We start from the raw sequence: 27,325 nt of genomic DNA, 5'->3' as shown, positions 1-27,325 counted from the left end.
CTGGGGGGAATTAAAAATAGGAATCAAACATGCAACTAGTAACTAATATCTATATAAATAAAAATGTAAATGTTCGTTTGTTCAAAATCTTAAATCTACGAAAGTTCTTCACCGATTACTTTCAAATTTGGACACAACATTGCATTCGAATATGCGCATGTTTTTATATACCTACTATTATATAGATGTCACAGCTGTCGTACTCGCGGAGCGGAAGCAGTGCGACGAGTAATTGCAAATCAAACTGAGGAAGAACGGCCATCAGCGAACGAGCGAAACACACAAAGAATGGCTCAAATATGTGCCGAGGAAGCAGCAGAGCGACGTGCAGCCAGACTTGACGATGCACGGTTGCGAGCATGGCGATCGCGTTCTGCAGCTTCAGATCTGCTTCGTTCTCAACAGAATCAATGCGACAGGCTGAGAGTGGCTTAAATCTCCGAAAGTTCTTCACCGATTGCTTTGAAATTTCGACACAACGTTGCATTTGAATATGCGCGTGTTTTTATATACCTACAATTGCAAATCAAACTGAGGAAGAACGGGCATCAGCGAACGAGCGAAACAAAGAATGGCTCAAATACATGCCGAGGAAACAGCACAGTGAAAAACATCGCTCGAGGCTCTTGATCGATCATTGCAAGATTTGCGTGGAAACATCAGACCATTTGGGAACACATTAATATTGCTTGCAGGAGATTTCAGGCAAACATTACCTGTAGTTCCTCGATCGACACCAGCAGACGAAATAAATGCTTGCCTAAAATACTCTACTTTGTGGCAACACGTAAAGACATTAAACTTAACTACAAATATGCATGTCCAGCTGCAAAACGATCAATCAGCTCAGATATTCTCACATCAATTGCTGAAAATTGGGAACGGAAAGGTGCCGGTTGATCTGACCTCAGGACAAATTTAATTGCCTCATAACTTCTGCAATTTAGTGACCTCAAAAGAACAATTGGTTGAAAAAGTATTTCCCAATATTCAAACCAATTATAAGAATCACAATTCGCTGAGTGAACGAGCTATTCTTGCGGCCAAGGACAAAGGCGTCTACGAACTGAACAATATTATTCAGTCTAACATTCCAAGCGAGCCACTCACATACAAGTCTGTCAACACTGTTCTGGAAGCAGATGAAGCACTTAATTATCCAACAGACTTTTTCAATTCACTCGATCTGCCAGGGATGCCACCGCACGTACTGCAATTGAAAATCGGCGTGCCAATTATCATGTTGCGAAATATCAACCAGCCAAAGCTTTGCAACCGCACGCGGCTTGCAGTAAAAAAATTAATGAGCAATGTCGTACAAGCAACAATCTTGACAGGACCTTTCAAAGGTGAACATTGGAGTGGAGGAGTGGCCTAGTGGTTAGGGTGGTGGACTTTGGTCCTGGGGAACTGAGGAACTGAGTTTGATTCCCACTTCAGGCACAGGCAGCTCCTTGTGACTCTGGGCAAGTCACTTAACCCTCCATTGCCCCATGTAAGCCGCATTGAGACTGCCATGAGTGGGAAAGCGCAGGGTACAAATGTAACAACAAAAAAAAATAAATAAAAAAACATGTCCTCATTCCTTGCATTCCTATGATTCCAACAGATATGCCATTTCAATTTAACAGATTGCAATTCCCAATTCGATTGGCGTTTGCAATCACCATCAACAAAGCTCAGGGCCAATTTTTAGAATTCACCCGTTTACATCTACACACAGATTGCTTCTCACATGGACAATTATATGTTGCATGTTCTACAGTCGGCAAACCAGACAATCTCTATCTCTGCACACACAATGGAACAACAAAAAATATTGTATACCCACAAGCATTGTGAAATTAAACATATTAGAAACGTGCGCTTCCTCTTTTCTTTCTTTTCCATTTAACCAGACTGAGCCACAGCAACACGTGGCCGGGTAGAGCTAGTATTACTAGTTTCTTGTGACTTTGTATATGTATCTAATGTATTACTTTTCACAGTATTTTAGATTATTACTTCTATTAAACAAGTAAATAATAAGTGTAATAAATTCTTTGCTTCGGTCTTTATGGAAAAAAGATAAGAGAAACTGTACCAGAAATGGTTTTCAAGAGTGATGAGCAAGAAAAATAAAAAAAAAAAGACTCTCAGTGAACTTAGAAGATATACTGAGTCAAATTGACAAATTAGAGAGAGTAGTAAATCACCTAGACTGGATGGCTTACACCCTAGGGTACTGAAAGAACTCAAATGGCTGATCTGCTGTTATTGACTTGTAAACCGTCATTAAAATCGTCCATAGTACCTAAAGACTGGAAGGCGGCCAATGTAATGTCACTTTTTTAAAAAATAAAGAGTGCTAGGGATGGTCTGGAAAATTACAGACCTATAAGCCTGACTTCAGTGTCATGCAAAATAGTGGAAACAATTATAAAGAATAAAAATTACAGAACACAATTCAGGCAAAGGAAGTCTTGCCTCAATTCTTTGAAGGCATAAACAGACATGTTGATAAAGGTGAGCCGGTTGATTTAATGTATCTAGATTTTTAGAGAACTTTTGACAAAGTTCCTCATGAAAGACTCCTGAGTAAATTAAACAGTCGCAAGAAAGGAGGCAAGGTTCTGTTGTGGAATAGGAATTAGTTATTGGACAGAAAACAGAGGGTAGGGTTAAATGGCCATTTCTCTCAATGGAGGAGGGTGAATAGTGGGTCCAGTTCTACTTAACGTTTATAAATGTTTTGGAAATTGGAACAATAAGTGAAGAAATTAAATCTACAGATGACACAAAACTATTCAAAGTTGTTAAAACACATGTGGACTGTGCTAAATAGATACTTTTGTTCTGTTTTCAGAGAAGAAAATCCTGGAGAAGGACCGCTAGGGACTGGCAAAAGTACACCTGAGAATGGAGCGGATAGAGCACCGTTCACGGAAGAGAGTGTTTATCAACAACTTGGAAAGCTAAAGGTGGACAAAGCCATGGGACCGGACGGGATCCACCCCAGGATATTGAGGGAGCTCAGAGAGGTTCTGGCGGGTCCTCTTAAAGATTTGTTTAATAAATCCTTGGAGACGGGAGAGGTTCCGAGGGACTGGAGAATGGCGGAGGTGGTCCCTCTTCACAAAAGTGGTGATAGGGAAGAAGCTGGAAACTACAGGCTGGTAAGCCTCACTTCGGTTATTGGTAAAGTAATGGAAGCGATGCTGAAGGAAAGGATAGTGAATTTCCTGGAAGCAAATAAGTTGCAAGATCCGAGACAACATGGTTCCACCAAAGGGAAATCGTGCCAAACGAATCTCATTGAATTCTTTGACTGGGTGACGGGAGAATTAAATCAAGGACGTGCTATGGACGTAATCTATTTAGATTTCAGCAAAGCTTTCGACACGGTTCCCCACAGGAGGCTCTTGAATAAACTAGATGGGCTGAAGATAGGACCCGAAGTGGTGAACTGGATTAGGAACTGGTTGACGGGCAGACACCAGAGGGTGGTGGTGAATGAAGTTTGCTCGGAGGAGGGAAAGGTGAGTAGTGGAGTGCCTCAGGGATCGGTGCTGGGGCCGATTCTGTTCAATATATTTGTGAGTGACATTGCCGAAGGGTTACGAGGTAAAGTTTGCCTTTTTGCGGATGACACCAAGATTTGCAACAGAGTGGACACCCCGGAGGGGGTGGAAAACATGAAAAAAGATCTGAAGAAGCTAGAAGAATGGTCTAACGTTTGGCAATTAAAATTCAATGCGAAGAAATGCAAAGTGATGCACTTGGGGAGTAGAAATCCAAGGGAGACGTACGTGTTAGGCGGGGAGAGTCTGATTGGCACGGATGGGGAGAGGGATCTTGGGGTGATAGTATCCGAGGACCTGAAGGCGACGAAACAGTGTGACAAGGCGGTGGCCGTAGCTAGAAGATTGCTAGGCTGTATAGGGAGAGGTGTGACCAGCAGAAGAAGGGAGGTTTTAATGCCCCTGTATAAGACGTTGGTGAGGCCCCACCTGGAGTACTGTGTTCAGTTTTGGAGGCTGTACCTTGCGAAGGATGTCAAAAACATGGAAGCGGTGCAAAGAAAAGCTACGAGGATGGTATGGGATTTGCGTTCCAAAACGTATGAAGAGAGACTTGCTGACCTGAACATGTATACCCTGGAGGAAAGGAGGAACAGGGGTGATATGATACAGACGTTCAAATATTTGAAAGGTATTAATCCGCAAACGAATCTTTTCTGGAGATGGGAAGGCGGTAGAACGAGAGGACATGAAATGAGATTGAAGGGGGGCAGACTCAGAAAAGATGTCAGGAAGTATTTTTTCACGGAGAGGGTGGTGGATGCTTGGAATGCCCTCCCGCGGGAGGTGGTGGCGATGAAAACAGTAACGGAATTCAAACATGCATGGGATGTGCTGTAAAGAGTATGTAGGACAGGCCCCAAAGGAACCCTGGGATAGGCCAGAATACCCCCGTTATAGGCAGGCATTCCCCAGGAAAAAACTAGAAATAAAGAACTACAACTCCCAGCATGCCCCAAGGGAGACCGGGGATAAGAGAAACTATGTGCATTCCCAGGAGTCTCCAGAGGGCCGCAGGGGAAGGAATAAGGCTGATTCTCCAACCTGGTGGAAGAGGTGGTGGAACAGGTGGGTGGAGAAAGAAGAGCCACCAAAGAGCTTTAATGAAAGAAAGGGTGAGCAGCTGGGAGAAGGGCGGGGCGAGGAGAATATGGATTGGGCTCCTGAGGAGAGAGAGGCAGAGAGTGAGCCTTGCCCTATGGAGTTGACTGAACCGGAGAACACCCTGGAAGAGCCGATGGACTTTTCAGCTCTGGCTCAGCGAAAGCCAAGGAAGTAGCGGGGCCAAGCCGGGTCAAGCGGGAGGAGGTCAGGTAGGAGTAGGACTGACCAAGAGGGTGGGACCCTAGGCTTTGAGCCCGCGCAAAGCCATTATTGTGTGTTTTGAAAGCCTGGCTAAACTGAGCGGTGTTTTTGAAAGCCTGGCTAAAATTGAACTGTGTTTTGAAAGCCTGGCTAAACTGAGCGGTGTTTTTGAAAGCCTGGCTAAAATTGAACTGTGTTTTGAAAGCCTGGCTAAACTGAGCTTTGTTTTGGAAGGCTTGGCTAGAACTGAACTGTGTTTTGAAAGCCTGGCTAAACTGAGCTGTGTTTTGGAAGGCTTGGCTAGAACTGAACTGTGTTTTGAAAGCCTGGCTAAACTGAGCTGTGTTTTGGAAGGCTTGGCTAGAACTGAACTGTGTTTTGAAAGCCTGGCTAACATTGACTTGTGGTTTGAAAGCCTGGCTAACATTGACTTGTGGTTTGAAAGCCTGGCTAAACTGAGCGGTGTTTTTGAAAGCCTGGCTAAACTGAGCTGTGTTTTGGAAGGCTTGGCTAGAACTGAACTGTGTTTTGAAAGCCTGGCTAACATTGACTTGTGGTTTGAAAGCCTGGCTAACATTGACTTGTGGTTTGAAAGCCTGGCTAAACTGAGCGGTGTTTTTGAAAGCCTGGCTAAACTGAGCTGTGTTTTGGAAGGCTTGGCTAGAACTGAACTGTGTTTTGAAAGCCTGGCTAACATTGACTTGTGTTTTGAAAGCCTAGCTGGACTGAGCTATGTTTTTGAAGCTTGGCTAAAAATTGAACTGTGTTTGGAAACCAGGGCTGAATTGCGCTGGGTGTTTTTTTTTTCTTTTTCCTGCTACTCTCCAGGGGACCGGGAGAGAAAGCAGAGGTTGAAGCCTGCACGGTGTAGCAGTGTTTGTTGTTTTGGAGAAGCAATTGGGGGAAGGAGGGACGTTCCTCCTATTCAATAAAAAGCTTCCTTATATTTGTTTTTTGAGACAAAGGGGAGTCATACCGGAGTGTGTTTTTTTTTGTTTGGGTTTTTTCTTGGAAGAGCAGCAACCCAGGAGGAAAGAGGATCCACTTTACAGTGCATAAAGGAATCCTATGCAGAAGGAATGGATCCTCAGAAGCTTAGCTACAATTGGGTGGCAGAGCAGGTGGGGGGAAGAGGGGTTGGTGGTTGGGAGGCGAGGATAGGGGAGGGCAGACTTTTATACAGTCTGTGCCACAGTCGGTGATGGAAGGCGGGACAGGTGGTTGGGAGGCAGGAAAAACTGCTGGGCAGACTTATACGGTCTGTGCCCTGAGAAAGACAGGTACAAATCAAGGTAAGGTATACACATGAGTTTATCTTGGGCAGACTGGATGGACCGTGCAGGTCTTTTTCTGCCGTCATCTACTATGTTACTATGTAAATGGCAGAGGGAATTTAATGTGGGGAAAAATGCAAAGTAATGCACATTGGGAAGAATAATCCAAGTCACAGTTACTTGATGCTAGGGTCCACCTTGGGAGTCAGCACCCAAGAAAAAGATCTAAGAATCATTGCAGACAATAAGCTAAAATTTTCTGCCTAGTGTGTGGTGGCAGCCAAAAATGCAAACAAGATGCTGCAAATTAATAGGAAAAGGATGGTAAATAAGCCCAAGAATACTATAATGCCTCTGTATCGCTCCATGGTGTGACCTCACCGACTGATGCATTCAATTCTGGTCACCGTATCTGGAAAATAAGACATAGCAGAATTAAAAAAAGGTCAAAGAAGAGCGAAAAAAATGATAAAAAAGATGGAACTGCTCTCATATGAGAAAAGGCTACAGAGGTTTGAGCTTTTCAGCTTTGAAAAGAGAAGGCTGAGGGAAGATATAATCGAGGTCTTCAAAAATCCTGAGTGGTGTAGAACGGGTAAAAGTGAATCTATTTTTTCAAAGAGTACAGAGCTTCTCCAGCTCCACAGGGGCCACTGGGTCCAATTACAGCCTTCACTACCCGCAAGGGCACCATGGGCGTATCCCATTGAGCAGAAATAGTTTCCTGCATGGTCTCATGGACCAGGAAGGACTCAGGCTCGCCATCTTAGGGTTAGAAGTAGCCAGAGCAAGGGCATCCTGAGAGGAAATACCCAGGGCCCAGACAGCCTTAGTAATGAAAGGGAATAAGTACTTCCCTATGAAAAACACTGACCGCCATGGGGTCATCCGCTTCGTCCGTTTGTTTTTCTCCCTCCTCCAGATCCAACAGAGCCTGAGAGGGTACAGTAGCCCCTGAAATACTGCCCTCCAGCAAAGGCAGGGAGCGCAGGGCCAAAGAGTCCCCCATCCAAAAGGGATGCATACTGCAGACGCTTGGGCGCCGGATCCACTGAGGGCTGAGTGAGGGACTTCTGCAGAGCCCCACAGAGGTCCCCCCCCAAATGGCAGCACAAGATCCCGACCTGATTACCTTAACAGGTAGGCCCTATGTAATAATAGAATAAAATCAGAAGAAGATTCAGTTGCCCCTCCCCCCCATGAGACCAAACATGTCAGCAGGGGGCTGTGGGAATGCATGGGAAAAATCCAGCATCGACATACTGACAAGCGTGGTCCCAGACTTGTGCTGCAAGATGGCCACCGAATACAGTTCTCTGCAGAAAACACGTTGTCCTGTGCCTCCGTCACGCAGGAAACCAGCGACAGTTCAGCACAGCCGGTCTCCTCCATTAACAGGTTCCCGGCGCAATCTCCCCAACACTGCCCTGAAGGCGCTCTCTGCTTACCACAGCGGGAGCACCGTTTTACAAATTCCATGGCCATGTGGTTCTTTTTTTTTTGCGCCCTGAGTCAAACAGGAAAAAATCCACTCACTGACCCGTGTCTTCAAGGGTTTTGAGTGAGGACAGTGTCAAGTGCTGCACTCCTCCAGCAATAGCAACGTCTTGCCCAGGAGCCAAAACAGAACTTTCTCTGATGCCCCACCAACTTTTTTTTTTTAATGTGGAGGAGGAGAAACAAGACAGGCAAGAGAAGGCGAGAGGGTGGGGAAAAGACCTGTGGTGACCATGTATACCCTTAAAGCCAGCACTGATCAGCCACACACTCCAAGCTACACTGTGCCAGGACCAGAACAGGAGCCAGAAGTCAAGAATCCAGGAGCATGAGAGAGACATCCATCCACCTGCTGGAGACAGGACTACATAGGATGTCATGCTCTATGTACCACTGCAGATGGACACATGCCTCTCGATTCATCTGCTGCTGTCTCTAAGGACGTACATCTTAGAGATACAAGAAAGGTGAGATACAATAGAGAGTTCTGAATACTTGAAATATATCCTATATAATAATTTGTACCTCCAACGTTCCATGGCTGGCTGGCTGGCTAAGTTCATAACATCTCCTGACGTCAGCCAGCCTCCAGCGCTCCATTCACTCTCACTGTCCCGCCCATGCGTCAAAACGTAATGACGTCAGAGGGCGTAACAGTGAGAGGGAGGGGAACGCTGGAGGCGAGCTGACGTCAGGAGGGATGTTATGAACGGAACGGAAGCCAGCCAGCCAGTCAGAGAACGTTCAGGTACAAATCGAGGGGAGGAGAATTGATGGACATGGATGGGATGGGAGGGAGAGTAGAGGAGAGAATCGCGGGACACGGATGGGAGGGCAGGGAAGAGAGAGCCTTCCTAGGGCCCGTTTCATTGTTAACAAATAAAATAAACTTTTTCCCAAAGACAGGAAGCTGCAGAACTAGGGAAACATAATAATGGAACTACCCAGAGCAAGAGTCAAGAAATACTTCATGAAAACTATTTGGGAGGACATTCTAGGCATCCACAAGGTAGTGGAGAGAATAACTGGTTAAAAGCTATATACTGTTATATACGAGACAAAAACTGCAGACGTTCATTGCCCCTCACCAGGCACTAAATCAATAGGCAGGTTTTAAACAAATTAAATGAGGTACTTCAAAAAGTGCAATACACATGGAGGAAAATAATGTAAACTAAGAATGGAGCACTTCAGCTCAAAACAGCAGCAAAATGAGTTTTTGAATTTTTAAGTAGAGGAGTGTGGTAGCCGTGTTAGTCCACTCTTAAGGTTATCAATAGAAATCAAACCAAATAAAACATGGAAAAGAAAATAAGATGATACCTTTTTTATTGGACATAACTTAATACATTTCTTGATTAGCTTTCGAAGGTTGCCCTTCTTCCTCAGATCGGAAATAAGCAAATGTGCTAGCTGACAGTGTATATAAGTGAAAACATTCAAGCATTACTATGACAGTAAAATAGATACCATTGGAGATTCTACATGGAATGTTGCTACTATTGGAGATTCTACATGGAATGTTGCTATTCCACTAGCAACATTCCATGTAGAAGGCTGCGCAGGCTTCTGTTTCTGTGAGTCTGACGTCCTGCACGTACGTGCAGGACGTCAGACTCACAGAAGCAGAAGCCTGCGCGGCCACATTGGTGATCCGCAAGGGCCGACTTCTACATGGAATGTTGCTAGTGGAATAGCAACATTCCATGTAGAATCTATAGAAATCAAACAAAATAAAACATGGAAAAGAAAATAAGATGATACCTTTTTTATTGGACATAACTTAATACATTTCTTGATTAGCTTTCGAAGGTTGCCCTTCTTCCTCAGATCGGAAATAAGCAAATGTGCTAGCTGACAGTGTATATAAGTGAAAACATTCAAGCATTACTATGACAGTAAAATAGATACCATTGGAGATTCTACATGGAATGTTGCTACTATTGGAGATTCTACATGGAATGTTGCTATTCCACTAGCAACATTCCATGTAGAAGGCTGCGCAGGCTTCTGTTTCTGTGAGTCTGACGTCCTGCACGTACGTGCAGGACGTCAGACTCACAGAAGCAGAAGCCTGCGCGGCCACATTGGTGATCCGCAAGGGCCGACTTCTACATGGAATGTTGCTAGTGGAATAGCAACATTCCATGTAGAATCTATAGAAATCAAACAAAATAAAACATGGAAAAGAAAATAAGATGATACCTTTTTTATTAGACATAACTTAATACATTTCTTGATTAGCTTTCGAAGGTTGCCCTTCTTCGTCAGATCGGAATTTTTAAGAAACATGGGGGAGGTAGGCTGCACACAGTGGCAGTTACAGCTTTAACCACCTTAGTAGGAAGGATGAATGGGCCACTGTGGTCTTTAGCTGCTGTCAGTGGAGGCGTAGCTTAGTGGTTCGAGCACTGGGCTGACAACCAGGGAAGCCTGGTTCAAATCGTGCAGCTGCTCCTTGTGATCTTGGCCAAATCATTTGACTCTCTATTGCTTCAGGTACACACAGATTGTCAGCCCGACAGGGAAATGCGAGCTAAATCCAAATACATACGCTTTCTAAGTTAGGGCTTTGCACCATTTTGGAAGTGATCCTCTGTTATCACTTCTATATTATCCATCAGAAAAAAAAAAAAAGATCGTAAATAAGAAAGTTTAGACAACAAAGTGGATTACAAAACATACAGTGAAACACACAAACTACAAAAAAGTAAATATACAGCAAAAGAAGAGATCCAACTTAACAGATCTCTCTCAGAGGACCAGTATAGAAATCCAACACACAGTGCTTAGGAAGGGCTTCTTTAACCAAGGGAATACATAGTTGATTTCCCCTCACAAATTGCAGAAGCCTAGCTGGTCTGGTCTATTAACTTTTATTATGTTGCATTCTAGAGGCCATCCGGCTCATTTTCGAAAGAGGACATCCATCTTTCCACATAAATCTCAGAGACGTCCAAATCAGTATAATCGAAACCCGATTCTGGACGTCTCCAACTGCAGTACGTCGCAAGGACGTCCAAATTTCAAGGGGGCGTATCGGAAGCGTCGCAAAGGCGGGACTTAGGCATGCCTAACACTTGGACGTCTTTGACCCATAATCAAAAAAAGCAAGGATGTCCATGACCGAACACTTGGACATTTTCACCCGGACGTGTTTTTTTTTTTTACGAATAAGGCACAAAAAAGTGCCTGAAATGACCAGATGACCACCGGAGGGAATCGGGGATGACCGCCCGTTACTTTCCCAGTGGTCACTAACACCCTCCCACCCTCAAAAAACATCTTTAAAAATATTTCATGCCAGCCTCAGATGTCATACTCAGCTCCATGACAGCACATGAAGGTCCCAGGAGCAGTTTTAGTGGGTACTGCAGTGCACTTCAGACAGGCGGACCCAGGCACATACCCCCGTACCTGTTACATATGTGGAGGAAACAGCGAGCTCTCCAAAACCCACCACAAACCCACTGTACCCACATATAGGGTGACCCCCTTCACCCTTAAGGGCTATGGTAGTGTGTAAAGTTGGAGGTATTGGGTTTTGGGGGGGGGGGGGGGGGGCTCAGCACACAAGGTAAGGGAGCTATGTACCTTGAAGCATTTTATGAAGTCCACTGCAGTGGCTCCTAGGGTGCCCGATTGCTGTCCTGGCATGTCAGGGGGACCAGTGCACTACAAGTGCTGGCTCCTCCCATGTCTAAATGGCTTGCATTTGGATGTTTATGACTTGGACATCTTTGGATTCGCAAATTGCCGAAAGTCAAAGACGTCCAAATCCAAGGACGTCCTTGCTATTTTCAAAACAAAAGATGGAAGTCCATCTTTTTTTCAAAAATGACCTTCTCCCCGCCTCCGAATTTGGACGTCTTTTTAAAACCTCCAAATTCTGACTTAGACGTTTCTTTCGAAAATGCCCCTCTAAGTGAACTAATGTATCCAAGTCAGGAAGTGTTCTGGCAATATAACACTACATGTTCCTTTTATGTCTGTTTCAAGCTTGTCTGCTCCCTGTAGTTTAGTTTATTAAAACTTGATATATCGCCTTTCATATAATCAAAGTGGTTCACAATAACATTTTCAAAGCATAAAACAATAAGAAAAGAACTCAACTTCACAAGATCCTGCCATAAGGGGCTTCAAAAAGCAAGTAAAAAATGGGGGGAGGTCCTAGGCTCTCCTCTCTTGCATAATGACATGAAATAGCAGAGGTTCTTTTTATTTTATTTATAGGTTTTAAATATACTACCAAGCAATTCTCAAACTGGTATATAAAATCTGGATTAATAATATGTAATAAAAAAAAAAGCAATCCTAGTCGTTGAATCCGCAGCTTAGCAAATACATTTAAACAAAATAGTCCAGATCTAGTCTTCCATTCGGAGGTCCAATATCTAATACAAAGGATGCTAAAATAGATAAATAAAATATAAAAGGAAAACATAAAGGAAGACCAACAGGGGTTCCCATACACTTAACTTATCCATTAAACCCGTTTCCCCTTCCTACACCATGTGCTCCCTAGTGTCTACTGACAGTTACATAAGTCGCTGTTAGCCGCTAACAGGGCCAACTGCTTAAGAAGCCACTAAAATTACAGTAGTACACAGTTTAGTACCAATAACTATCCTAATTACTGCCTTCACTCTATCTAGAGAGTTTCAATAAAAAAAACCTTCCTCACACCCCTTGGGCGGCATCACTAGTTAAGAACCCTTGAAGCAAGGAGCCCAGGCATTACGCAAAGGATTTAACAGAAACACACGTTGGTTCTTCCTCCACACCACCATCTTGCCAATGCACACCACTACTAGTCAGGAGGGATTTCAAGCATCCTCATAATGCGTGAAATCAATTTGTTGCTGCTTGTTGGAAAACAAAATGTGGATAGCATGCTACTTTTCCCAAATTCAATTCACAATATGCAAAATTACCAATCCTGCTACCACTGGAACATTATGGAAGGAGCTAGGCATCCCTTTATTACTCATATCTGACACTACAACACTTCTAGCAAAAGCATGAAACAAATCTGGAAATTCTTCTGAACTAACTGGCCCACAAATTAAGAGCCAAAACATACAAGTAGTTCCAAATGAAGCTCACGATACCAAATTCCAGCCCCGATGGCTACTGAGCTGGAAAGTCCTAAGGAGCAAAAAGAAAGGTGCTGTCAAAACAACTAACTCACTGCAAATAATGTTTTAGTTGTGTCTCTACCTTCCAAACACTATGTTGTGACATAAATTTTAAAAAGGAAAATAACCTACACAAATTAAAATGAAAACGTCATTGAAAAAACGTGAACAGCACTTGTCTAGTTTTCTGCTTGCAATATACTCCTGTATATACACGCACACCTACCAACTTACTAACTACCAGTGGTCTCGTCTGTGGACAGCAGGATCTAAGTCAGATGATGTACAGTTGGGGGTAGTGGGTTTGGGGGGCTCAGCACACAAGGTAAGGGAGCATTTTATGAAGTCCATTGCAGTGCCCCCAAGGGTGCTCGGTTGGTGTCCTGGCATGTCAGGGGAACCAGTGCACTAGAAATGCTGGCTCCTCCCACGTCCAAATGGCTTGCATTTGGACGTCCAAATCCAGGGACTTCCTTGGATTTGGACGTCTCTGATAGTATTTTCAAAACGAAAGATGGACATTCATCCTGTTTCAAAAATACGGTTTTCCCCGCCCCCGGATCTGGACGTTTTACAGACGTCCAAATCGCAACTTGGACGTTTCTTTCGAAAATGCCCCTCCATAGCTTCTATGCTCTAGAACTTGACATAACATGCCAGAAATAAGATCACATTAGGAAAGGAACATAAAAGAAAGAACATCATCTCTGTACTGCTCCATGAGTGTTATGTAAAATGCATCTCAAAAAAAATAAAGATATAGCATAATTAGTAGATGTACAGAAAATGGTGACAAAAATGATCAATGGGATGGAACATCTCTCATATAAGGAAAGGCTAAAGTTAGGCTGTTCAGCTTGGAGAGACAGCTGAGGGGAAATACGAGTGGAGTGGAACGGGTAAAAGCAAGTCGATTTTTAAAATTAGGGGACAGGGTGAACGCTCTGGTAATTTTTATGTCTGATGCTCTCCGTGTATTTTATTTAGTAAAAGTGTGTCTACTACCCACAACAGTTTTCTATTTTTACATGCATAATCAAAACAAGAAGACACGAAAATATGCTACACAGAGTGCAAAACAGAAGCTATACAGAAATAAATAGACTGTCCCACCTCAATTTAACCAAAAAAGTAAAGTCAAGTCCTGTGAAGCCTCAAAAGCTAAGCTTTTCCAGAATACTGGAGTGTGGTAGCCGTGTTAGTCCACTCTTAAGGTTATCATTTGCTTATTTCCGATCTGACAAAGAAGGGCAACCTTCGAAAGCTAATCAAGAAATGTATTATGTCCAATAAAAAAGGTATCACCTTATTTTCTTTTCCATGTTTTATTTTGTTTGATTTCTATTGATAACCAGAATACTGGAGAAGCGATCAAGAAGGTTCATAATCACTAAACAGGATAAATTCTTTCACCCCAGTTAACCCTGGTCTCCACAGAAAAAACTCCAATCACCTCTCAGATTAGGCAAAAAGTGTGGTGATAACTAGATCACTCAACCAGTTTCTAGTCAAACTTAATACATCAGTATCCACTCCTAGGTTGCTTGGCTTGTTTATGAGCAGGGCAGCCGATTTTCAGTTATAACCTTTAAAGACCCGATTAAGAAGAGCCTTAATGGGAAAATTGGGTTTTGCGTCACTGACCTACACAACATTCTGCATCTACACCTTCAATAGAAAATAATTACAGAAGTAATCAAAAAGTAATTAGAAGCAACCAAAGCACATTGCTTGCATAAGTCTCCACACCCTTTGTCTTAGGAAACCCAAATTAGCTCCAGGTCCACAAATTGCCTTAACGAGGCTCCTAAGTTAAACAGAGCCCACATGTGCAAAATCACAGTAATTACTCTGATTTGAATACTCTAGAATGAAGAATCAAGCTCTGTTATATAAGATGAATCTGAAGCTGGGGATTAAACATGCTAAAAATTCCAGGATAAAGTTGCTCAAAAAGGTACAGATTACGGAAACAGCTATAAGAAATTTTCAAATATGCAGGCCCATTATTATAATGTGAAAACGATTTTGAATGACCAGGACACTGAAGTATAGTGTCCTGGTAGCTCTAGGTTAAGGAAAACCCACGTAAACGTCTATTAGAGAACGGCTACCGTGTGGCTCTTGCAGTAATTTAATTTTTGCTGCACATCCGATACTTATTTTCTGCCGCGCGTATCGGGCACGCATCAAGTGGCATTTGGTGCACGTAGGTCATTACCACCCGGCAACCGCATGAGACTTTACCGCTAGGTCAATGGCTGGAGGTAAGGTCTCAGACCCAAAATGGACGCGCGGCAATTTTCTCTTTGCCGCACATCCATTTTTGGCAAAAAATTCTTAAAAGGCCTTTAAAGGTGTGTGAAAAATGATTCTGCGCACACCCAAAACCCGCGCCTACACTACCGCAGGCCATTTTTCAGCACACCTTAGTAAAAGGACCTCATGAGGCTTATGATCATTTCAAAATAATTATAGAGTTCTCTAAGAGCGGGGAAAGTGGTAACTGTTCAATTTCAGGATTTCTCTACAAAGATGGAAGCAAAGCTGAAGGAAAGCAGATCATAAAGGAAAACCTGTTTTCGTCTGCCAACTGGAGAGAATATTCATCTTTCAGCAAGACAGCTATCCTAAGCACAAAACAAAAGCAACAATGGAATAGCTTAGCAAGAAGGAAGTTAATGTCCTTGAGTAGCCCAGTCCTGGTCGTCTTCAAATCTAAGCTAAAAGCCCACCTTTTTGATGCTGCTTTTAACTCCTAACCCTTATTCATTTGTTCAGAACCCTTATTTTATCATCCTCACTTTAATATTCCCTTATCTCTTGTTTGTCCTGTTTGTCTGTCCTAATTAGATTGTAAGCTCTGTCGAGCAGGGACTGTCTCTTCAAGTTCAAGTATACAGCACTGAGTATGTCTAGTAGCGCTTTAGAAATGATAAGTAGTAGTCCTGGTCCCAACAAAAAATCTGCGGCAAGACTTGAAGACCTCAGTTCAGATGATCCCCAACTTGAAAGTACCTAACATATTCCACCAAGAATAGGAATAAGCCACACCATCGTGCTGTGCGTAGTTGGTAAACCCTTAAGGAAAAACAATTCATGGCTGTTATAGCTACAAAAAAGGCTTCTCCATGTGTGGAGCCAAAAGGTACCACAGGAGGCTCTTAAATAAACTGGATGGGCTAAAGATAGGACCTGAAGTGGTGAACTGGATTAGGAACTGGTTGACAGACAGACGCCAGAGGGTGGTGGTGAATGGAATTCGCTCAGAGGAGGGAAAGGTGAGTAGTGGAGTGCCTCAGGGATCGGTGCTGGGGCCGATTCTGTTCAATATATTTGTGAGTGACATTGCCTAAGAGTTAGAAGGTAAAGTTTGCCTATTTGCGGATGATACTAAGATCTGTAACAGAGTGGACACCCGGGAGGGAGTGGAAAACATGAAGAAGGATCTGAGGAAGCTAGAAGAATGGTCTAAGGTTTGGCAATTAAAATTCAATGCGAAGAAATGCAAAGTGATGCACTTAGGGAATAGAAATCCACGGAAGACGTATGTGTTAGGCGGGGAGAGTCTGATATGTACGGACGGGGAGAGGGATCTTGGGGTGATAGTATCTGAGGATATGAAGGCAACGAAACAGTGTGACAAGGCGGTGGCCGTAGCTAGAAGGTTGTTAGGCTGTATAGAGATAGGTGTGACCAGCAGAAGAAAGGGGGTGTTGATGCCCCTGTATAAGTCGTTGGTGAGGCCCCACCTGGAGTATTGTGTTCAGTTTTGGAGGCCGTACCTTGCGAAGGATGTTAAAAAAATGGAAGCGGTGCAAAGAAAAGCTACGAGAATGGTATGGGATTTGCGTTACAAGACGTATGAGGAGAGACTTGCTGAACTAAACATGTATACTCTGGAGGAAAGGAGAAACAGGGGTGATATGATACAGACGTTCAAATATTTGAAAGGTATTAATCCGCAAACGAACCTTTTCCGGAGATGCGAAGGCAATAGAACGAGAGGACATGAAATGAGATTGAAGGGGGACAGACTCAAGAAAAATGACAGGAAGTATTTTTTCACGGAGAGAGTGGTGGATGCTTGGAATGCTCTCCCACGGGAGGTGGTGGAAATGAAAACGATAACGGAATTCAAACATGCGTGGGATAAGCATAAAGGAATCCTGTGCAGAAGGAATGGATCCTCAAGAGCTTAGTCGAGATCGGGAGGCGGGGCTAGTGCTGGGCAGACTTATACGGTCTGTGCCAGAGCCGGTGGTGGGAGGCGGGACTGGTGGTTGGGAGGCAGGGATAGTGCTGGGCAGACTTATACGGTCTGTGCCCTGAAGAGCAAAGGTACAAATCAAAGTAGGGTATACACAAAAAGTAGCACATATGAGTTATCTTGTTGGGCAGACTGGATGGACCGTGCAGGTCTTTTTCTGCCGTCATCTACTATGTTACTTATGTAATCAACACTTTTTGAATATTTCTGCAACTATTCTTTCACACTGAAAAGTCTAGATCAGTGTATAAAACTCTTATCTGAGTGCATTTTCTATTATACATTTTAGATATCAGAATGTGAAAAACATATGAAGGTGTAAGATCTTGTCAGCTCATTCCCAGACCCAGAACCCAATTTATCTAGTGTCTCCCTTGATGTGCTAGACCATAATTCTTGTGCTAGACCATAAATCTTGTTCTAACCTTTCTTCGTCCCCACGCACACATCAATCCCCTCTCCCTAGTACTGGGACTTCAACCTGGACAGCATCACTCTCAGTTCTAGCAGGTAGGAGACCAACTTCCTGCTCGCTTGATCCCCTCCCTTCCACTTGATTGAAGATTTCTGAACTTCAGATCCTACCTGAGGTTGTCTCGGTTATCAACAACAGTCTCTTGTTTGGAACAGTGCCTTCCTCTTGAAAACATGCAGTTAGTTGTTCATCCTATTCTTTAAAAAAAACCTTCATTAGATTCACATATTCCATTCTCGTCCTGTTTCAAACTTATGTTTCGTTTCCAAGATCCTTGAAAAAAAAAAAATCCTCTCCCAGTTCACCTCTTTCCTGGAAAATCCACTAGCTTTGCATCCAAGGCAACCAGGATTTCACCCTTTTCATAGCACAGAGACTGTCCTAACCGCACTTCTTAGTAAGATTTACTCCCATCTGGATAAAAACCTCATCATCCTTGCAGTCTCTCTTGACCTCTCGGCAGCCTTTGATCTTGTTAATCACTTTTTACTTGACATCTTTTTTTCACTTGGGTTGCTTCCTCTCTGAGCATTCGTATCAGGTGAATACTTCAGTCTCAGTTTCTTCTCTGCAGACTCATTTATGGGGTTCCTCAGGGATCTTGTCCTGTCACCTCTGTTGTTCAACCTATTTTTGACCCCATTAGCTATGCTTATTCAGGTCACTGGGATTTCTTTTCACTTTTAAGCTGACAACCTCCTTTCATTTTTCTCACAAATCCTTCTCCCAACACTGGCTCTCTGCAAGATTGTTTGGACAAAGTCTCTACTTGGATCTCTGCACACAGACTAGTTCTTAACCCTCAAAAAATGTTGCTTGCTGATTTATGGGTGGCATTTCTGCTTCATCTTTTTAGCGCCCCCATTTTCCTGGTAGAGTTCTTCTGTTATTTAGGTATCACACTTGACTCAAATCTCCGGTCTTTGTAAATCAGGTTTCTTTACTTTGCATCGACTCCACTCTATCAGGAAGTATTTTGATCATACCTCTTTTCATTCAGTTATTCTATCCATCCTGGTCTCAAGATTGGACTACTGTAATGTTGTTTATGTGGAAAATAGTAGTTTTAACCTTAAGCATCTCCAGTCATTCCAAAACGCTGCTATCCATCTGGTCACGCCTGTAAGTTCTATCGTGTTAACCCCCATACTGCTAAAGTATCACTGGCTTCTGGTCGAACAACATTATCATCTTCAAGCTCCTCACTTTGACTTTCAAGGCTTTTAAGATGGGTGTCCCTCCTTAGCAAATCTCACAATTCCTTATTCCCAAACTCGTTTATTCCGCTCTCAATCATTTCTGGCTCATTCTCCCCAGTCCTAGAAATACGCAACTTGAATCAACCAGGCAACTCACTAAGCACATGGAAAGCAATGAGCACAAATACCTATAGCCTAAGTAAAAAGGCTCAAGACTTGCAAGCCCTGATGTTTGAAGAAAACTTAGATATCATTGCTGCTTCAGCTGATGGACACAAACAACTAATATGATGCTTATAACGTCAGTATGATACTATGAAACATCTTAATAGGCAGCAGAGGGGGGGGGGGGGGGTATGTGCAGTTGAGACAGACCATGAAGCTTGGTAGGATCAAGTTATTGGGATAAATAAGTGGGTGGCTAAATTGAAGGCAAATTATATGTACAATTGAATGAAGTATAAGGAATTTTTAGTTCCAGGGTTTTGAGGAAAGTTTGTCTGTCTAGAACTAGAGTGGAGGAATAGCCTAGTGGTTAGTGCAGCGGATCTTGATCCTGGGGAACTGGGTTCGATTCCCTCTGCAGCTCCTTGTGACTCTGAGCAAATCACTTAACCCTCCATTGCCCCTGGTACGAAATAAGTACCTGAATATATGTAAACTGCTTTGAATGTAGTTGCAAAAGCCACCGAAAGGCAGTACATCAAGTTCCATTCCCCCTAACAGGAGTACCGCCTGTATGCCTATAAACTAAGGGGTCCTTTTACTAAGCTGTGGTAAAAAATGGCCTGCAGTAGTGTAGGTGCGGGTTTTGGGCATGTGCAGAATTATTTTTCAGTGCACCTGTAAAAAAAGGCCTCCCTCCCCCCCCCCCCCCCCCCCCAAAAAAAAGGACGTGCGGCAAAATCAAAATTGCTGCACGTCTACTTTGGGTCTCAGACCTTACCGCCAGCCATAGACTTAGCAGTAAAGAATTTGGGCATTAATGACGTACGTGCGTCATATGCCACTTGGCATGCATCCGCTACGCGCACCAGAAAATAAAAAATATTTTCCAGACGCGCATAGCGGACACATGCCAAAAATGAAATGACAGCAAGAACCACACAGTAGTCGGGCAGTAAGTCCATTTTGGCACGCGTAGACGCTTACGCGGCTTAGTAAAAGGGGCCCTAAGTCATGGTTCTCATTCAACAGTGTGAGAGCAACCACATCTTTGTCAACTTCTGCCCTGGAAAGGGTGGTTCTGATTGTAACATACCGTGTTTCCCTGAAAATAAGACACTGTCTTATATTAATTTTTGCCCCCAAAAATGCGCTGTCTTATTTTCAGGGGCTGTCTTATTTTTCGGGGTTGGCCCACCCGCCCGCCCTCTGTCGCTCCCGGAACTAACCTTAAATGCCTCCTTTCACCTGCGCAGCAAGCAGCAGCAGGGCAGGCCACGCCTTCCTTCCGTGTCCCGCCCTCGCCTGACGTAACGTCAGTGAGGGCGGGGCACAGAAGGAAGGAGAGGTCTGCCCTGCTGCTGCTTGCTGCGAAGGTGAAAGGAGGCGTTCAAAGTTAGTTCCGGGAGCGACAGAGGGTGGGTGGAGGGGGCGCCCGGCGTCCCTGCTTTCAAACAAAAATTTGCTAGGTCTTACTTTCGGGGGAGGCCTTATATCTACCAATTCAGGAAAACCCCTACTAGGTCTTATTTTCGGGGGATGTCTTACTTTCGGGGAAACAGGGTATATGCATAGGGAAATCCAGACTCTTCCACGACGGTCCCTTGACCTTATGCAAATACAAAGACGTGCAGGCATGGCATAGCGAGTTCATATCCTACAAGGCTGGCTTGAATAGTGTTTCACGTTAACTGCGGACACTGCAACCCTTTTTGATATAAGTGGCTCTATTCCCCTCCGTTCTACCATAGGCTTCCAACTGATCAGAACCCCAACAGCCTTTAGCAATGTCAGCTACATGTCTCAAAGCCAGTTATGCTAGATAAAGATAAAAACATTTCAGATATCAGGCCAGCATTCTGAGTTTAGAGAAACTCATTCATGAAGGTTCCTGGTTTGATCTACACATCCAGTCTTTGACTGCCCAAATCAGTTAGGGATGCTACAAAAACAGCATACAAGTTCCCCAGGGTGAAGAAGTGAAGGTCATCGCTTAAGTATGACACTTAATGACCAGATTCAGGGTCTAGGATTGCAGAGCTTGAGAATAAAACCAAGGTACACTATGCCCAACACAGAAATGTTACTCAAATGACTAAACCAGTGTTCTTCAATGCAAGGCCTGGGGGCCAATGATGGCTCTTGGAAACTTCTGGAGTAACCACCATTGTCTTTAAGGGGTTTTTCCCTGCTATTCTGCCTCTCTAACCAGGCTCAGGATAGAAAATGGAAAGTGGATTTTGGGGGGGGGGGGGGGAGCCACATGCTTGAAGGACAAGGCATTTTGCAATAGACAAGAAAGAATGCATTTGGAAATGCTCACAACCTTGAGGATAACCCCCCCCCCCCACCACCACCACCACCACCCGCGATCTTAATGAAGTTTGAAGGTGGACGTCATTAACACAAACTGTATTTCAAAAAGATAGGTAGAGGATGAACTGATCCAACCAGCTACAAATATTCAATACAATCCTCAAATATTCAAGTCTGAAGTGAATCTGTAGATTTAAACAAAGGTGAAAAAAGTGGGTGGGGAAAGTCTGAAAGAGCTCCAGGTAGAACACCTATAGACTAATAACTCCATTACTGGCAAGAAAAACAACACCACAATTTCCAAGTACCACCCTTTCATTTCTAACATTTTTTAGCAAAGTAAAATGCATGCCTAAGGACTACTTTATTCTGCTGGAGAAGGCTACATAAATGTTCAAAAATATATATTATATGAACTGAAAGGATGGTACTTCTGCACTTAAGAAAATTGTGGGGTGCTTTTTTTTTGCCAATGATGAAGAGTTATTAGCTGCCTAGGTGTCCTACCTGGAGCTCTTTGACGCTTTTTCTACCCACTTTTGTTTAAAGCTATAGATTTACTTCATAGGCATGAATATTTATTGAGAATTCTACTGAATATTTGTAATTGGTTGCATTAACACAAACTGGTCAGCAGTGTTGTGGCCTCACATGAGAAGATATTTGGCTGCTCTCCTTCAGCTCATTAGAATTCAAAGTGGCCCCAGCTTAAAAATCAATGAAGACTGCTTGACTAGACAGATACATTGGAGGCAGATTTTTAAAAATGGCAAAAACTGGTAACAGCAAAAGTTAATGGAATTGAAGGCCTAAAGGAGCAAAATGAAATTATGAGGTCAAAAAACAGCTCTCAAAATAATTGAAAAAGGATCAAGTGCCCTTATAAATCATACTAATAAACCAACAGCCAGCATAGGTGAATTGGGATCTTGGTCTACCACTAACCCTCATTGTCGTTTTAGGAAATTCACTTTCGGTCTCATGACCTTAGGCGCCTGCATGGGCTAAGTTCTACGAGACAAGGACCTATTACAACTATGTTATTTGACTTGCAAATACTAAAATAATTATCTGAAGTTATATATTTTTTTTCTTTGAATTAAACTGCAAAACTCTCACAGTATATGACATGAGTTATCAGCTTACAGTCAAAAGTTCACTTGACGATAATAAATGTTTAAGTCCTTCAAAAAAAAAAAAACATATTACAGACTGAGGTGTGAATTACTCATGACTGAAAACAAATAGCATAAAATAATTATGCAAAAAATAATCCTGATCTCAATCAAAAAAAATAATAAAATAACCCATTCAACACACTATATTTAATATTCAGGAAACAGGTGGTACAGGTGCAAGGAAGTTCTTTTTACCCTCGGTAAAAGATGTTGATGACGAATCCCTTTTACAAAGATCAAGAAGCTGACATTTACAAAACTTGCACATTACTGCTGTAAGGAAGCCACAGGACTTTCCTTTTCGTCAGTATTAACATCTGTTGATCAACAATTGCAGAGTAACAGGTGCACTCTCGAGTGTAATCCAAGTGGAGTAATAAAAAGCATACATTACATGCACACCCTTTATGATTGCAATCAGCATTACAGTAACCTCTGGAGACTAGAAAACGTTATTACATCTTGTCATTGAAAAAAAAAATATTATACTTTTTCCCATGATTCAAGCTATAGTACTACTGCAGTCAAACCTTATGCTAAAGTGGTACACATTATTGCAAGAGTGCCACGTTCAATGTACTCATAAAAAGATATCAGGAACCACATACAACTTTGCACTCATCTCCTAAAGACCTACAGTCAATTTAACCATACAAATGCATCTAACACAGCGTCCTGGTTTCTAGGGTAATATGTGATGCGACATGCTTCTTAAAAGCCTGCCAGGTCCCAACTAGTGGTACAAAGCGGATTTACAAAATTCAAAGTAAACAAAACAGAAAATTATAGATGAAAAAAACCACCATAAAAAGCTTACATACCCTGGCAAAATTCGGAGAGAGACAGTCATCAACCAGGTTCCAAATTATTTGCCTATGATGAGAGCTCACACCTCCCCTACAGACTATACAGAGTTATCCCCCGAGACTGCCAGAGCCAGATAAACAACCGGAGCACTTGCACCAAAATAAAACAAACTTGTCACTGTCGAGGAAAAAAAAAAAGTTAAACCACGATCCCCTTTGCAGTTTTAACGACAGAAGTCAACCCGATCGTCCAGGAACAAAGGGAGATCCCAGCTGACAGCTTTTTTTGGCTCCTGGAGACTGCAGAAGCGGAGCTCAGAAACACTGCTCAACACAAGGCAGCAACTTAAAAACGATTCATGAATTAAGTAACTTCTGCAAAACTACTGAAGACCCATCTCTTTAACAAGATCAACAAATGTGAACTCCTACAAATACATCCAGAATTGCCTTATAATATCTGCTTCTTATACTACTATCATGTTTATCATTATAATATTAACCAAGATCCTTCTATAACACTAAATGTCTAATTTTCTATTATATTTCCACTGATCATGATGTATTGTAAGCCACATTGAGCCTGCAAAGAGGTGGGACAATGTGGGATACAAATGCAATAAATAAATAAATAAGCACTTGTGGCCAAGCTTGGGAGGAAATGGCAGAAAGTATTGCTGAAATAGCTGGGTTGCAATTGTGGGAGGGCGAGGTAGCTGTCAATGAACGTTCGGACACATGCGAAGTATTCAACGCCTCATGCACAAAACTCTCCAATGCAAAACAAACAAACGTTAGGCGGCTCATCTAACGCCACTTCGGACTGAAAATCGCAGCTCCCAAGTCACGCGCATTCGGGGCCGCTCTGCCATGTCTCCCCCTCCCCCCTGCAACACCATTAAGCTCGCGCCTGAGGTTACCCACCAACAATCCCGCAGCTTTCCTTCTCCAGTGCCCCGTCCCCTATGACACAACTTCGCTCTCCCTCGGAGGCCGCCCGCCTTCTCGGAAACAGGAAGTTGCGTCAGAGAGAGAGCAGGACGCCGGAGGAGGTTTTATACGGCAGGAGCGCGCTTCGCCCGTTCCGGGGGCTGAAGCCGATAGGCGGGGCTTGACGCCATATTGAGCGACCCAAAACATTGGCAGATGCTGTTGTTGAAAGCAATAGGACATTCGGGAGGGTTAGGTTTTGCATTCTTTCTGTTAGGAGCACATGGAGTGGGGGTTGTGGGGATTTCCAGGAGTCTGTGAAGGGGGAGGGTTATATTCAAAATGGGGTTTTTTTGTCATTGCTCAAGAGTTGCAATGCTGTATTGTGGATGTAAGTGCTGCCTATGTGCCTGTATTTTTGCTTTATGATGACAATAAAAAAATATTTCGATATAAAAACACTAGCAAACGTTTATGACTTGTGGCTCTGGGCATTTCAATGCTGTTCTAGACATAGGTTACAGCAAACACGTTCCATAGGTCTTAAGCTTAAGCCCACCCACCCCAAGACTGACACTTCCTATATGGCTTTACCAAATATACTATCATAAATTAACCCCACCCTAATTACAACCCCATCATAGTACACCTGTTCATACCCATTTCAACAAATCAAGATGACTTTTATTCTCTGTAATAATTGTGGTGCTTTAGTTTCAAGACCAAGCTGCTGGAGACTTAAAGCTTGTCCTATCTGTCTTCAGCTTGCTAGTTTAAAACAGGAGCTCAGCAAAGTAAAGCAGGAATTGAATGCACTTAAAGCAACTTCTAGGACTGCACAGAATCATACCAAATTCTTACCACTGCCTCAAAGGATAATACCACCTAAGAATAGATGGTTCACAGTAGGCTCAGGCAGGCTTCGTTATGTGACACAGAAGCATCCACCTTCACAAGTGTTGCCCCTACAGAATTCTTTTGCTCCACTACAGCACTGTGATGCTCCTGAAAATAAAACTGAGGCAGAAGAAAAAGAAAAAGCGAAGAAGGTGGAACAAAAAGATATGAAGGTACCCAAAGAGAAAAGACACCCCCAAATCACTAAAACTGAAACACATACTTGGAATTGTAGATGGAAAGCGATGACCACAAATGCTCGCAGTCTAAGCAATAAAGTTCATGACCTTCATGCCCTAATCTTGGAGGCAGACTTGGACATAGTTGCAATCACAGAGACATGGCTCAATGGTTCCCATGAATGGGATGCAAACATACCAGGCTATAATCTTTTTAGGAAGGATAGAGAGGGGCGTAAAGGTGGAGGAGTAGCTCTGTATGTGAGAAATGATATCACAGCGACTGAAATAACAGGGAACTGGGGAAAGGAAGAAGCGATATGGATCACCTTAAAAAGAGAGGATAGAACCTCTGTCCATATGGGTGTTGTCTACAGACCCGCGACACAATTGGAGGACCTAGATAAAGATCTGATCGCTGATATTCAAAAGTTGGGGAAGAAAAGAGAGGTGCAGTTGTTGGGAGATTTCAATCTGCCGGATGTAGATTGGAAGGTTCCATCTGCAGAATCGGAAAGAAGTAGAGAGATCGTGGATGCTTTTCAAAGTGCTTTGCTCAGACAAATGGTGTCAGAACCCACGAGGGAGGGAGCGACGCTAGATCTGGTACTCACAAATGGGGATAATGTGTCAAATGTCCGAGTGGGTGCCCACCTGGGCAGCAGTGACCATCAAACGGTTTGGTTTGATATGACGGCTGAAGAGGAGGGTGGCCACTCAAAACACAAAGTCCTGGATTTCAAACATGCTGACTTTAGTAAAATGGGGGAATACCTGAGGAAGGAGCTGATGGGATGGGAGGAAATACAAGAAGTGGAAGGACAGTGGTCCAGGCTGAAAGAAGCTATAAATAGGGCCACGAACCTTTATGTAAGGAAAGTAAATAAAAGCAAGAGAAAAAGGAAACCGATATGGTTCTCCAAACAAGTGGCTGAGAAAATAAAGGCTAAAGAGTTGGCGTTCCAGAAATACAAAAAAAACTCAAGAAAAGGGACACGAGGAGGAATACCAGATGAAACTGAAAGAAGCCAAGAGAGAGATACATCTGGCGAAAGCGCAAACGGAAGAACAAATGGCTAGAAATGTAAGGAGGGGTGGCAAAATTTTCTTCAGGTATATTAGTGAAAGGAGAATGACTAAAAAGGGAATTGTGAGACTAAAAGATACTGCGAACCGCTATGTGGATAATGATGAAGAAAAAGCAAATTTGCTAAATAGATACTTCTGTTCTGTTTTCACAGAAGAAAATCCTGGAGAAGGACCGCGATGGACTGCAAAAAGTACAAATGAGATTGAAGTGGATAGAGCACCGTTCATGGAAGAGAGTGTGTATGAACAACTTGAAAAGCTAAAGGTGGACAAAGCCATGGGACCGGATGGGATCCACCCTAGGATATTGAGGGAGCTCAGCGAGGTTCTGGCGGGTCCTCTTAAAGATTTGTTTAATAAATCCTTGGAGACGGGAGAGGTTCCGAGGGATTGGAGAACGGCGGATGTGGTCCCTCTTCACAAAAGTGGTGATAGGGAAGAAGCTGGAAACTACAGGCCGGTAAGCCTCACTTCGGTTATTGGAAAAGTAATGGAAGCCATGCTGAAGGAAAGGATAGTGAATTTCCTGGAAGCCAATAAGTTGCAAGATCCGAGACAACATGGTTCCACCAAAGGGAAATCGTGCCAAACGAATCTCATTGAATTCTTTGACTGGGTGACGGGAGAATTAAATCAAGGACGTGCTATGGACGTAATCTATTTAGATTTCAGCAAAGCTTTCGACACGGTTCCCCACAGGAGGCTCTTGAATAAACTAGATGGGCTGAAGATAGGACCCGAAGTGGTGAACTGGATTAGGAACTGGTTGACGGGCAGACACCAGAGGGTGGTGGTGAATGAAGTTTGCTCGGAGGAGGGAAAGGTGAGTAGTGGAGTGCCTCAGGGATCGGTGCTGGGGCCGATTCTGTTCAATATATTTGTGAGTGACATTGCCGAAGAGTTAGAAGGTAAAGTTTGCCTATTTGCGGATGATACTAAGATCTGTAACAGAGTGGACACCCCGGAGGGAGTGGAAAACATGAAAAAGGACCTACGGAAGCTAGAAGAATGGTCTAAGGTTTGGCAATTAAAATTCAATGCGAAGAA

The 27,325-nt window shown here is 43.3% G+C and overlaps 1 protein-coding gene across 1 annotated transcript in view; it reads right to left on the bottom strand.

Moving 5' to 3' along the window:
- Positions 1 to 24,193, bottom strand: part of MEF2A (myocyte enhancer factor 2A) — a 297,626-nt gene extending 273,433 nt beyond the window's left edge. The window contains 2 exon segments of the mRNA XM_030189732.1: positions 17,564 to 17,566; positions 24,108 to 24,193. The gene's annotated coding sequence lies outside the window, so the exon portion shown is untranslated.
- Positions 24,194 to 27,325: the final 3,132 nt, after the last annotated feature.

Source organism: Microcaecilia unicolor, chromosome 1 (genome assembly GCF_901765095.1).
Source record: "Microcaecilia unicolor chromosome 1, aMicUni1.1, whole genome shotgun sequence".
Taxonomy (NCBI): Eukaryota; Metazoa; Chordata; class Amphibia; order Gymnophiona; family Siphonopidae; genus Microcaecilia; species Microcaecilia unicolor.
Note: the sequence above shows the minus strand (reverse complement) of the source record. Positions and strands in the feature narration are given on the sequence as shown.